At 39.8% G+C, this 13422-nt stretch overlaps 1 protein-coding gene across 4 annotated transcripts in view; it reads right to left on the bottom strand.

Annotated features, from left to right (window-relative positions):
- Positions 1-13422, bottom strand: part of MARCHF1 (membrane associated ring-CH-type finger 1) — a 553572-nt gene that overhangs the window by 358960 nt on the left and 181190 nt on the right. Inside the window, exon 2 of one of the 4 annotated variants that reach the window (XM_074993078.1) lies at positions 7837-7917. The exons of the other annotated variants lie outside the window; for them this stretch is intronic. The gene's annotated coding sequence lies outside the window, so the exon portion shown is untranslated. The remainder of the gene's footprint in view (positions 1-7836; positions 7918-13422) is intronic. 4 annotated transcript variants of the gene reach the window in all.

The following is a 13422-nucleotide window of genomic DNA, read 5'->3' as shown; positions in this document are numbered from 1 at the left end:
TTCTTTTTGTATTGTTACGGGGGAGAATCAGTTCATCGTCAAATGTTTGTTGCACAACAAAATAGTTTCTTATGCATGATCCCAACATCCTGTATACAAAATGTTAATAGTCCTTCAGTTAAGCTGTAAAATTGCAAGGTAACTAGTAAAAAACACATGACAGAAATGGAAGGTTAGATGACAGACATTAGCAGAGAGTGGGCCAATTCAACCATGGGAAAAATCCAGCAAAGAATTATTTTCTTTTGTTAATTCTCCCATTAACATAAATGGAGATTATATGCATAAATCCTTCATGCATAAAAAATGAAATAAATCCCAACACAGTATAATCGACCAGTTATCAGGTTGATCTAAAATGAAGAACTACTTGACGACAATATTCACTTTGGATAATAAAGCCAAAGACCGGCAGTTTTGTCAATATTCATTGGAGCATTTCACAGAATCATAGAGCTGGAAGGAACCTCAGGAGGTCATCTAGTCCAACCCCCTGCTTCAAGCGGGATCAACCCCAACTAAGCCATCCCAGACAGGACCTTGTCAAGCAGGGACTTAAAAACGTGGAAAATCCACCACCTCTCTAGTCAATGCATTCCAGTGCTTCACCACCCTTCCTGGTGAAGTAGTTTTTCCTAAAATCCAACCTACTCCTCTCCTTCTGTAACTTCAGACCATTGCTCCTTGTTCTGGGGTCTGACACTACAGAGAACAGCTTCTCACCATCCTCTTTAGAGCACCCCTTCAGGAAATTGAAGGCTGCTATTAAATCACTCCGCAGTATTCTCTTCTGCAAACTGAAGAAGCCCAAATCCCTCAGCCTCTTCTCATAGGTCATGTGCTCCAGCCCCTTAATCATTTTCATTGCCCTCTGCTGAACCTCCTCCAGCATACCCACATCCTTTTTATATTGGGGGGCCCAAAACTGGACACAATATTCCAGATGAGGCCTCACCAGTGCTGAATAGATGGGAACAACGTCTCTAGATCTGCTCGAAGCGCTCCTCCTAATGCACCCTAATATGCCGTTAGTTTTCTTGGCTACAAGGGTACACTGTTTACTCATAGCCAGCCTTTCATCCACCATAACCCGTAGGTCCCTTTCCGCTGCACTGCTGCTTAGCCAGTCAGCCTGCAGCCTATAACAATGCTTGGGATTCTTCCGTTCCAAGTGCAGGACTCTACACTTTTCCTTGTTGAACTGCATCAGATTTCTTTTGACCCAATCCTCCAATTTATCCAGGTCGGTCTGGATCTTATTTCTACCCTCCAACATATCTACATCTCCCCCTAGCTTTGTGTTGTCCGCAAATTTGCTGAGGGTGCAATTCAGTCCCTTATCCAGGTCACTAATAAAGATGTTGAATAACATCAGCCCCAGAACCGAGCCTTGCGGGACCCTATCAAATAAGATTTGGGCTATAGCAAAACAACTAATTGCAAAACATCCTCAGAAAATATACGCACTACTTCAGGTTCACTGGAATATTCCAGTCTTTAAAGAAAGAAAAAAGTTAGGACTCCGAGTGGAAGTCTAACCTCGTTTTAAAATAAGATTTAACTATCTACATGCAGCTTTCTGAACACAGCTTGCTTCCTCCATTTCAGCTGACCAGTTCTGGTATCTTTCAAAGCTCTGAACTGTGAAGTTATATACAGTCCTGAGCAAGAGATGAGTCATACACTGAACCAACCTCCCAGCCGCACCAAGGGGCAGAAACACGCCTCTAAGTTTATCTTCTGTCATTTATGGACGCTTAACCTCCCACTCGCCCAAGCATGAAAAGGCTTTGCCAAGGCAAGTGCACATGTGAGTGCTGCTTTGTCAGCAGGAGCACACTCCTGCAAACGAAGTGAACCCAGCTTACTGGGGGTGTAAGTAACAACACAAAAAGCATTCACACTCATCACATTGACACAGCTTTGTTGCTAAAAGCTAGGTAGTGTAGACACACTAAATCACAAGAGTTCCCCTGCTCCCTCCTTCACCTCAGCATGTAGTAATTTGCTATCCATAAATTACTAGCCTGAAAGAATGAATGGAAAACTGGAAAGCTTTAATATGATTTACTTGACTTAAAACCTTGTACGCCGAGTGGAGCATAGGTCATCTACAAGTCTCCTCCACTTCACTTTGTCTTGGGATATAGTCCATCAGTAAATGATACCACCCTCAAGGCTCTGTTTATTCATTCCTCCCAACCCTCCCCAGGGAAGGATCAAACCACATGTATACAAAAGTAGTCAAAGTGCCTCAACACAAGAACTAGGTGCCTCACTCAGGGCCATAATACTGAGGCAGGCATAATAGGTTCCTAACCAGAACCCAGACATTAATGAGGCTGACCTATTTCTTCACTGTGTGTTGGACCCTTGTTGGCTCAGAAGTACATTTACAGAGTTTTACCATTGTATCTCAACTTTACTGTTTGAGTATGATTTAGTATGGAGGGAATTATAAAAACGCTAATATTAATGGTCTAGGTTTTACAGCACATCTGACCTACTCTCTGCAAAGTCTGTGTGGGAAAAGTGGCAAAGATGAATTTAAGAAAACCCTCTTCATGCCCACCCTATGCACTAGCACCTGGTGCTTGTGGGGTTATTTCCTGAGGTAAAAGAAACAAACATGAAAGCTGATCTTTCTTACATCTTGTGGCAATGGCTCCCAAAGGCCATTACACCAACCAGGATTTCCTGGCCATGTTCCCTCCCTCCCAAATTAAGTGCCCAGAGGAGAAAACATAGGAGACAATACTGCGACTTTACTCAGAGAATTCCCCAGTGTCTGGAACTGACGGGATGCCAGCTGTTTTCTATTACTGCTTGGGGAGTACATGGAAGGAGCCAGGCTGGCATGCAACTCCTCTCCCAGTGATTGGGAGAGGGAGATGGAGGCATGAGGGGAAGAATGGGGCAGAAGGGGGGAACGTAAGGAGAGCAGAGGACAGGAGCTAGTAATGGGCTGGACAGGACAGTGCATCATCATACAAAATAACCATTCAGATATAATGGACTTTTGGGATTAATGAACACCCCTTCCCCCCATTAGCCTGTTAAATTGAGGGTTTACTGTACTTTAAAATAGATAGTGGCAGTAGTATAGCCATCCACTTTCTCTTAGTCTCTTGGGAATGGGGCTCAGATTGCTGACTGGTATGCTAAAGAGCACAAGAATGATAGGATGAGCATTCTCTTTGGGAGTGGCAGGGGCGTGGGGAACAGCTGCCATGGTAGTGCTACAGAAATTGACTTCACCGCACTCTCAGGATTTCCTATCAGTTGTATTCACTTTCAACAATGTTTGCAAGGGACTACGGGACCACACAACCCACAGAAACGACATCTCAAAAATTAAAGCGTGTGTTTATAGAATGTCAACAGTCACAGCAGTGCTAAACCAGCATGAACGTACAGCATATCTGAAGATGGGAAATTTGTTAGCTTCCTAAGGACTACAAGAAAACAAAAGCAAAACTAAACTACTACCACACACACCACCTCCTCTTTCTCCCCTCCAAGATTTCTGGTAAATTTGAGAAGGGTAACTGTGTTAGCTTTTGTTTAAATTGTGACCAAATATACATAGACAAAAGTAAATGACTGTGCAAAAAAGAATACAACTGAGTAGACGGTACATGTGGATAAAACAATAGTAATCTGTTATCGGTAAAGTACAGTGACATTAAAGAATTAGATTAGGGAGAAAATTCCTTACCCCAAGTGTTCTAGAATTTATAGAACCCCACACTTCTGTCTCATTTAGTGATTATCCCCCAGATTCTGCCACTGCAGTGCACAGTCCACTGAATTCAGAGACTATAGAGTAAGATGCTACTCAGTGCCAGATTAGCAAAATCTGACTGTCTTGAAAACAAACAAGAAGGAAGTGAGGTTTACCGCAGAGATTATAATTTAAAATGTTTTGCACTCTGAAGTTTTCAAAAAACCTCAGTGGTAATTTGCATGAGAAAAAAGAGCATATTTAAAAACATCTCCTTTTGGTTTTCCCTGTAAAACGAGTGCTTGGGTGGTCACCCAGAAGAGTTTCAGGTGTCTCCCAGCCAGTGGCACCAACAGCAAGGTGGGAGGGGGGACCTGGCTCCGAACCATGGAGGGCTATGACAAATTTTGTATAACGTATGTCTTGTGAAGCGTCAACTGAAAACTCAATCTGCTGCACATTACTCTCCTGGTAAAATGCGTGGCAACATTGTATATGGAGTTATAAGACTATAGGGAAATGTATTACTAAGGTTAGAAAAGCAAATAAACCAGTTCCTCAGAAATAAGGCAGGTATGAACATAATCTTACGGACTATCACCTTCTTAGGCATTCATCCTTTGGCAAAAAATGTATGTTTCTTTGCTGAAACAGTTGGGGGTTCTCATTCCCCAGATGTCCTGTCTCCTGAATCTTAGCTGAAGATGATTTTCACAAACAAAAATAATGAAAAAAATTAGAACTCAGATCTCCATTCCTCCCTTTGCTCAAGACATTAATAACATCTGAAGAAAGAAGCAGTGGTAGAGGCCACGCAGGTTGAAGAATTGAGGGCACACAGCACTTCAGCAGTCCAGATTATAGTCTGTGTAATGTCATAACTTCACAACACTAATCTCTGCTCTCATGAACACCCAGAAAGGAAGAGTTAGTTTGAGTTTAAGATGGTTACTCACCTGTTCTGTAACTGTTGTCCTTTTAGGATGGGGGTGCTGCATGTATTCTAATCAGGCATACACACACCCCAGTGCACCAAAGCTGGAGAACTTCCTTTAGCACTAGCCCAAAGGTGGCACTCATGGTCTTTGATCTTCATAGCTTTTCCTATGGCAATGTAAAGGCAACACTCCCCTGGGCCCTTTCAGTTCCTTCATATCAAAACCCAAGGCTGGAGACTTATGCAGAGGGTATGGTGGGTGCATCATGGAATACACTGGCACCCATGCCAGTGTACATTTTCAGAACAGATAAGTAACTGACTTGTCTTCTTCAAGAGATCGTAAATGAGTATTCCCTTCAGGTGACTTCAAAGGAGTTCTGATATGCGGTGGAGCTAGGAGTTTACTTTAATTATCCAGTTTACATATTTAAATATCAAGCAGTGTTCATAAAGAGCACATCTTCCCCTGCTTCTTTCCCCAGCTAGATGGGAAAGCTTCCATGAAGTTATCTTGGAACAGTTAAGTCCCTAGCCCCAATTTTAGCACAACCAAAAAGGCGAAGGCATTTTCTGGAGGCAAAGATTTACACTTACACATGGAATAAGTCTTTGGGCATTTTCAGTCAGTGCTATATGAATATTAATATAGTGCAGACATAACAAAGAGTTGGTGAAGCTTACTATGAAATCTCTCTGCCTTGGGACATTGCACTGCATGCAGAGCTGAGGTTTCAAAATATTTAAAAAGTTGATAATGAACTTCTATCAATCTGTGTTTCTGTGCTAGGAGGTTGGAAATACGATTAAAACTGTTCTGGGATTATTTCGGCAAGATAAAACCAGGAAGAGCTATCAGAATATACATTACAACCACAACAAAGCATAAACAATCTTATTTGACCCCACGTCCCACCATGAAGGTTTGATCTAGGACCCTTTGCAAATTTAAGGTAGGGTTTTATTTTATCTTAGTCATCAGATTGTCCAATAGATTACATATACAGTGGTATTTTCCCTTTGAAAGAATTAAGTACGGGGAATACCTTGAATCCTACAGTAATCCTAATTATTTTAAAATATTAAATGCTGATATTGTAATGGAAACTAATGTATGTTAAGAAATCAATTTGCCTAGCTAGCAAGTCAGCAATTTCAAACCTAATATTGTGTTGAAGTAGTAGGACATAAATGGAGACACCATGAAACTCTCATTTCATTAAAGACAGTTACAAAAGTGTTATAGGCTATTCCATAGATAATGCTGACTGGCCAGATAGCTTTTGATTATATATAAATAAGGGAGGGACTGTTTATTATTTTCTTTCAAGATGAGACTTAATTATACAAGATCTGGGCAAATAAAGAGATAGGGAGACTTTCAGCTCTATATTTTACTGTTTCATAGTTGAAGCACTGAACTGTATCTATGACAATCTGGGTTCAATTGCTAGCTCTGCCACAAAGCACGTGACCTTTGGTAAATCAACTTAGCTATAAAACAGAGCTGTTAACCGTGCCTTACTCCTTCATGGAAATGTTATCAGGACAAAATTCAGATCTGTGAAGTGCTGGCCGTATATACTTCAGTGATGGGGGCAACAAATACCTGTATGGAAAGATTTGGGTTGAGTATTAAATTCCAAAAAATTTCCTACCAGTGTATGTTTTGTGGTCTACATGAAATTAGGTGGCTTGTCTCCAGTTCAAAAAAAGTCACCACAAAGAGCATTACTGGTGGTCCAAGCTTTGAATTGCTGTGGGCTGGATGCTAGTTTCTGAGCACCTTTCTGGGTCACATGCAGAAGTACACTTCCAGAGGCTAGGATCAGCTGGGGCAACTTTGAAGTCCTTTTACTCCTTTTGAGTAAATTTTGAGGAGTAAAGGGACTTTGAAGTTGCCCCAGCACTTCTAAGCACCGGCGGGTGAGCCGTGGCTAGACACATGCTGGTACTTCGAAGTTTAAAACTTCAAAGTTGACGGGAGGGCGGGATTTGCTTAATGAAGTGCTGCCTATGCACCACAGCACTTCATTAGTAAACTCCCAACACCCTAATTACCATCCTTCCTCTGAAGGAAGGTGATAGTGTAGACAAGCCCTTAGTTATTCACTGCCACAGGATGAGCAGTCCCTCCAAGAGAGGAGTGAGGCTCACTGGAAGCTGCATTGCTACTTTCTATTGCAAAATCTTTGGTGCATTAAAACCTTTGGAAGATTAAGTCTAGTACATAGCTTTTGCAGGCACCACATGGACTTATAAAAGAAGATTCACTGTGTAATGCAGGGGTCAGCAGCTCTTCTAAGGTGGAGTGCCAAAATTTCATCTTTTGACCTCTATATAAGGTCCAAGTTCCAGTGATACTTTTAACAATCACTAAGGGGATGTCTACACACAGTGTTATTCCACAATAAGCCATTCCAGAAGAGAGATTCCAGATTAGCTTGTTTTGAAATATGGCTGCTACACACAAAATGCATTTTGAAATAGCACTCAGCTTTTTTCAAAATACAGCATCTACACAAAATGGAACCTATTTCAAAATAGAGACACTGGATGCACGATGGCTTATTTCAAAATGGGCTCTATTCCCTTTTTAAATAACCCCCCATTTCAAAAATAGGTGCTATTCCTCATGCAATGAGGTTAGCCTATTTCAAAATAAGACAACCACAATTTTGCAATTATTTTGAAGCAGCAGTTGCGTTGTGTAGATGCCAGCAAAGTTATTTCGAAATAACACTAATAGTCCTACTTACAACAGCTTCATTAATAAATTAAGATGCAGAGCTTTACTGTTTAGGTGGTAGTTGGTAGTATTAGCTGGTCTTTTGTTAATCCACAGGCAGCATGGCTTTCAGCAAGCTCTCAGCTGCATGGGGAGGATGGATAGGGCTGAACTCCTGCCTTGCATGTCACTCATGGGCAGGAGTGCCAGCGGTTGCTGACCCCTTTACAAAACTGGTGCATACAAGGCATTGTCAGCAGAGAGCCTTAATAGAGATAATAATTGTTCACTATAATTTAGCAATACAGGAACAGTAAAAATGTAGAAGAAATGACTTATTGGTGTTTCCTTTACATACAATAAAGGTGCAGACATCCCCAAGGTAAATAAACCCTCTACTTATGGTAATGTAATTTTCACATTCAATTATGACAAAGAGGAACTTACAAATAAAGCAGAATCTCTTAGCAAACTACTGCTCTGTCAGACCTTTGTGCATCCCTTCAAGAGTCTTCCTAGGCATATTTCCTGAAAGCAACAGAAATCAATTTAGGACTTAGCAAGTTCACTTGCTGTGTCTGTGAATTACCCTTCAAAGCACGTCATTAAGGTTGATGACGATTTTAAGCATTGGCCTGTGTTGGAGATGGTGCACACCTTCAATGGTCCAGGAAGCTTTGGGAGATATGGAGCATGCGTAAATAAGTAAGCACCGAACACTAGAGCTTGAAAAGATAGAAACATATCTCTGGTTTATCTTGCTGGAATGGTTTACAGCAATAGTCAAAGAGCCATCCTTGAACTCACAGGAGCATGAGTGCTGAACTGTGATTGTCCCTGTGTTGATGATATTGTGGGCAAAAGGGTCTTTATGACCACCTTGCTACCCACACACTTATTCAGAGCATGGCTGCAGCCTGAGGAAAAGTAAGTTGAATGTGATAAAAAAACCTGATGACAATAGTGAGAGCATGTCTAGTTGCAGAACAGCGATCTATTTAACCTTTGCAGTAATACACTGGATATTTGACATGTTAGTTATTGATCAACCTGTGCTCTGTATGCAACAATGGAAATGTTCCACTTTATCATCAGATGTACCACACATGAAAAAATATACTCAGTGAAACAAACTCCACTTACAGCATATCAAAAGATAGAACTTATGTTCTGAAATATCAAATCATCCTGAAATCAGTTCTGTGTGCATGTAAAATATTGTATCATTCCGTCTCACTGTGCTTTAGGTAATCTAAATAATATATAGGAATTATAGGCATTCACAGGATAAAATCCCAATCCCAATGATGTCCAAGAGACTTTTTGCAAGAACTCTAATGAGGCCAGATTTAAATGTCATTGTGACTATGTCACCTATACTCAGTAATTCATAGATCAAGCTTACTTTTAGATTACCCTATTTTTGGTACTTGCATTAAAAGTCTAAAAACATGTCTATACATTTTTGGCACTTTTTGTTGACCCATGATAATTCCATGAATACATATTCCTTAATTGCTGGGCAAATTCAAACATTTATGCCTCCTTAATTAGGTTACATTTTCTTGACAACTATCCTTCACTCTGGAAATAAATATGTTGCTCATGGGCCCATATATTAATCAGTCTTCAGTACACTGGAATTAAGAGATACCAGGCCAGATCCATAGCTGGTGTAAATTGGCACAGCTCCATGAATGTCAGTTGAAATATGAGAACACCAAGAAGTCCTGTGGCACCTTCTTAACAGATATTTTGGAGCATAAGCTTTCGTGGGCAAAGACCCACTTCATCAGATGCATGGGGGGGGGGATTCCAGAGGGGTATTTAAAGAGTGGGGTCCCAATAAAAGGGACCGCCACAGCTGACACGGTCTATTCAGTCAGGGTGGAAATGGCCCAGTATCAGTAGTATATATCAAAAGAGGAAAAAACAAGTCAGATCAGATGTATCAAATCAGCATGTATCCTCTTTTGATACACATTACTGATAATGGGCCATTTCCACCTTGCTGAATAGACCTTGTCAGCTCTGGCCCTCCCTCTTTGTGGGACCCCACTCTTTAAATACCCCTCTGGAACCAACCCCCAACTCATACATCTGATGTAGTGGGTTTTGCTCATGAAAGCTTATGCTCCAAAATGTCTGTTAGTCTAAAAGGTGCCACAGGACTTCTTGTTTTTCTTGAAGATACAGATTAACACGGCTACCTGTGTGATAGTTGAAATACGCTAGTTTAGATTAATGTAATATTGTACAGAAGATATTTTTTGGAGTAGGCCAATGGAAAATGTTTACATAGAAATTTTGGGGTATCTTAATGAGAAGATAGACATGTAGGCAGACCCAACAAGAGACAGAATATAAAGAAATATTTTAGGGCTCATCTACTCTAACCCCCTCCTTCAAATGGGGTGTGCTAATCAACCCAATCAGAGAACAGCAATGAGGTGCTGCACTGCATATGCAGTACCTCATTAGCATAATTCCCTCCACGTGAACATTTTGGGAGTAAGGGAACTTTGAAATCGCACGGGTACTTTGAAATGCCCACTTGCTGCCTCTTCTAACTAACTTTTGGGAGTTAGTAACTTTGAAGTTTGCATGGCAGGAATTATGCTAATGAGGTGCTGATTAGCATGCCCACTTTGAAGGAGGGGGCCAGTGTAGACGAGCGCTTAGAGTAAAAAAAGCTTTAATAGCAGAATTGACATATCTTCAGAAAGGGATCCAAATATCTGATAGGAATTTGCAAATTTACAGTAAAGTAGTCACCTATTTTAGAAACACATGACCGAGGAACATATTTTTCATGCTGCAAATATTTCCCAAGAGAGAAAGTAGAAGATTAAAACGGTCACTGTCAGAGATTGTACCAATTGAATGTATAATGTATTCTATAAAGAAACACAAACAAAAATTTTTCACTGTAGACATACAGTTACCATAGTGTGTGGTTTTGCCTATTTATACTATTGAAATGTGGGCTGCATAATTAGTATCTACATATTTATATTGCTAGACTTCATGCAGAAAATGAGTTGGTCAAGTTTTAACTGAAGCAGTCATAGAGGATAACTAATTTTTAAAATGACTGGGATCTTTGCTCAACACTCTATTTATGACGTCAAATAAATGTTTTTAGCCTCAGAACAAGTTAAAATAACAGGACCAGAAAATTGGAACTTAAAGGGATTTCCCATTGTTTTCTATAGATGCATAAATCTGCAGCTTTAAGGGAAACAGGGAAGATGGTTTACAGATAGACTAATCAGGGACATTTATTTTGCCATTTAAATAGAGAAGAAATAGGACAAAATCTAAGAAACAATGACTTATAAAAGTAAAATAATAAGTTGTCTACTCCCCTTATTAAACCATCAACACACAGAAGCGTTATCTCAAATTAATACATTAAAATATTAGGAAAACATATGACTTAAGACTTTATACATGAAGACTTTACAGCAAAGTGTTCACCTTTCAAAATTAAGCTACGCACATCTCCATCCAAAAATGTACCATCTATTCAATTTTGTTACATTGCTTAGTGATCGTGTTTTCCTGTCCTTTCACAGAAAATTGCACAACTCTTGTTCAATACCTGTATCTGTTTTATTTAGCCTTGGTCCATCTGCTCTGCAAATGTTCTTGTAAAGCTGTCTCCCATGGCAACACTAAATATCATGCCTTTCCCTGTCTTCTGTTCAAGCACTTTCCTACTGACTGCTCCACTTCAGAATTTCAAGTAGTCTCGTTTCTGTAGTAGTTTTGTGGTGTTGTTTTAAACAAAATCTACTATGAGACATCACATCCCATATGACAACAGCATGGGAAATGGAAGTCCTACTTATTGAAGGGTTCTGTTTTTATAAAAATTAGTTAAATGATTTAGTTTTAGAAGAGCGTGGTGAGAGAATCATATGTAAATCCTGCAAAGTGGGATTAGCTGGGTTATATTATAAACTATCATTCTTTTGGTAGATTTCACTTCATTAAAACCATCAAAATATCAACTATACATGGAGTAACATACATTTTGCAAAACAAAGAATTACAGCAGATAAAAAGTTCATTAAACTGTCAATCACGAGGTCCGAAATTAAAACGTGTATTTACTTTGTAACATAGTATAGTAATATTTAAATTGCATTCAGACTGTCCCATCTCTCTCCCTTCATATTCACTTTCCTGCTCATTATTGTCCTGGGGAAAATGCGTTGTATTATATAGTGAGATTTTACTTTGGAAAATAGCGAGCCAAGTCTGGCATGGATATATACAACATACAGCCCCTGCTGACTCTGTTCCATTTAGGTCAGCCAAAATTTGCTGCCCCTGTCAGCCTTTCTGAGTGCCCTGTTTTCTGGGATCCTTACATGAGAAACCTTGACCTGATTTTGGAAAGCATGGAGCATGCGCAACATCTTCCTGATGAAAGTGTTGAGTACTTCCTGAGGAAGAGAAATCAAAATGTCTCAAGGTAAGCACTGACAAATTCAAATACCTGAACACTGATTAGCTTTTAACATATTTACTCTACTGTTTAATATTACATGCATATTGGAGCAACTTCAAGATGTTGTATACATGGCGAGTAAAGAGAAGAATTGCCCTGATAACTCACAATAATAAATAATGAGAATATGGGCCAGATTCTCAGATGGACTCAATGTCTGTTGGTAGCAGGTGAGGTGAGTGATTGAGAAAAAGCTAGCTGTAGCTAGCCTGGTTCTCCTTCAACCCCAAAATAGGTTGGAGCAACCTAAGGGCTACTTTAAAATATAACAGCTGTTTTTCAGGGCTGATACTTGAGCTAAGAATAGCTGGAGCACAATAGTATTCTACCCACACCCCTGCCTTCTCAGGCCCTCTCCCAATATACCCCAGCGTAGCATATCCCCTTGTATGGGAATCACCAGCAGAAGAGATCTGCAGGCTTTCTGGAACATTTGTGCCACCAAAAGGTGCCGAATTAAACTAAAATATTGGATCCTGTCACCCAGAATAAATATAAAAACAGATACATTACCACAGCTTATATGCATACTATTCCATATCCTTAATACTTTAGAATCATTGCTCATGCTGGTTTAAAACCAGATCAGCTAGAGCAGCATGCAAAAGACCAAACAGGCTGGCATGCTCTCATACAACATGAGTATGACAACTTTGAAGAGCAGCGATGCGCATGCCTCATTGATGCTCATGAGAGGAAGAAAGCAACAGCAGCAGCCACACCAGAGCCAGGACAATTCCCTTGCCCCCACTGTGAACGCCCATGCCGTTCAGAGCTTGGACTCCTCAGTCCACAACCGATGAGCCTGTGCAAGCTCAAGACGTCATCATCGGACACAAGGGACTACCTACACTATTAAAATATGTTCTTGAGTCGATAAGGATATTTGTCTGTTACCTTTATAATCGGTACTATAACTGTTAGCATTTGATTTTTAAAATGGTTTCATAACCTCATATTTACCTGCATATTTTAGTCACGTTTCAACCAAAAATATTTATGAAAGGTTATGAAAAATGCATTTAAACCTCTAATTAAGAATTTCTAACCATCTGTAACTACTCAATAAATATTTGGTGGATGGTTTTATATTTTGTATTGCAAATTAATACATTAGTCTCCATTTTCCAGATACCAACATGCATTTATTTTAGCACTGTGCTTATTTTAACGGTAACAAGAAACTTCACTGTGTTCCATAACATATATCAAAATATGAACTGAATAAAATTCCAAAAGAAATGTTTGAACTGAAAGAGGAAAAAAAGTTCTTAAGAAACTAAAACCTCCCACCCCTCTTACTTTTTCTCACTCAAATGACTAAAATTCTCAAGTTATTAGAAGCCATTCAGGGAATGGCTAAGCAAGCAGTACTGTATGCATTTATCCTTCTGTCCTTTTAAGCTTTTAGGCTGCTGTGTAGCCATAGTAACTCAGTCTTTTAGCTCTGAAATCCATTATCTGGTTTCAATAGTACCACAAACATCAAAGCCAGAGATTAAAAAAAAGTTTTT

Source organism: Carettochelys insculpta, chromosome 4 (genome assembly GCF_033958435.1).
Source record: "Carettochelys insculpta isolate YL-2023 chromosome 4, ASM3395843v1, whole genome shotgun sequence".
NCBI classification, from domain to species: Eukaryota; Metazoa; Chordata; order Testudines; family Carettochelyidae; genus Carettochelys; species Carettochelys insculpta.
This window is presented reverse-complemented; position numbering and strand designations above follow the sequence as displayed.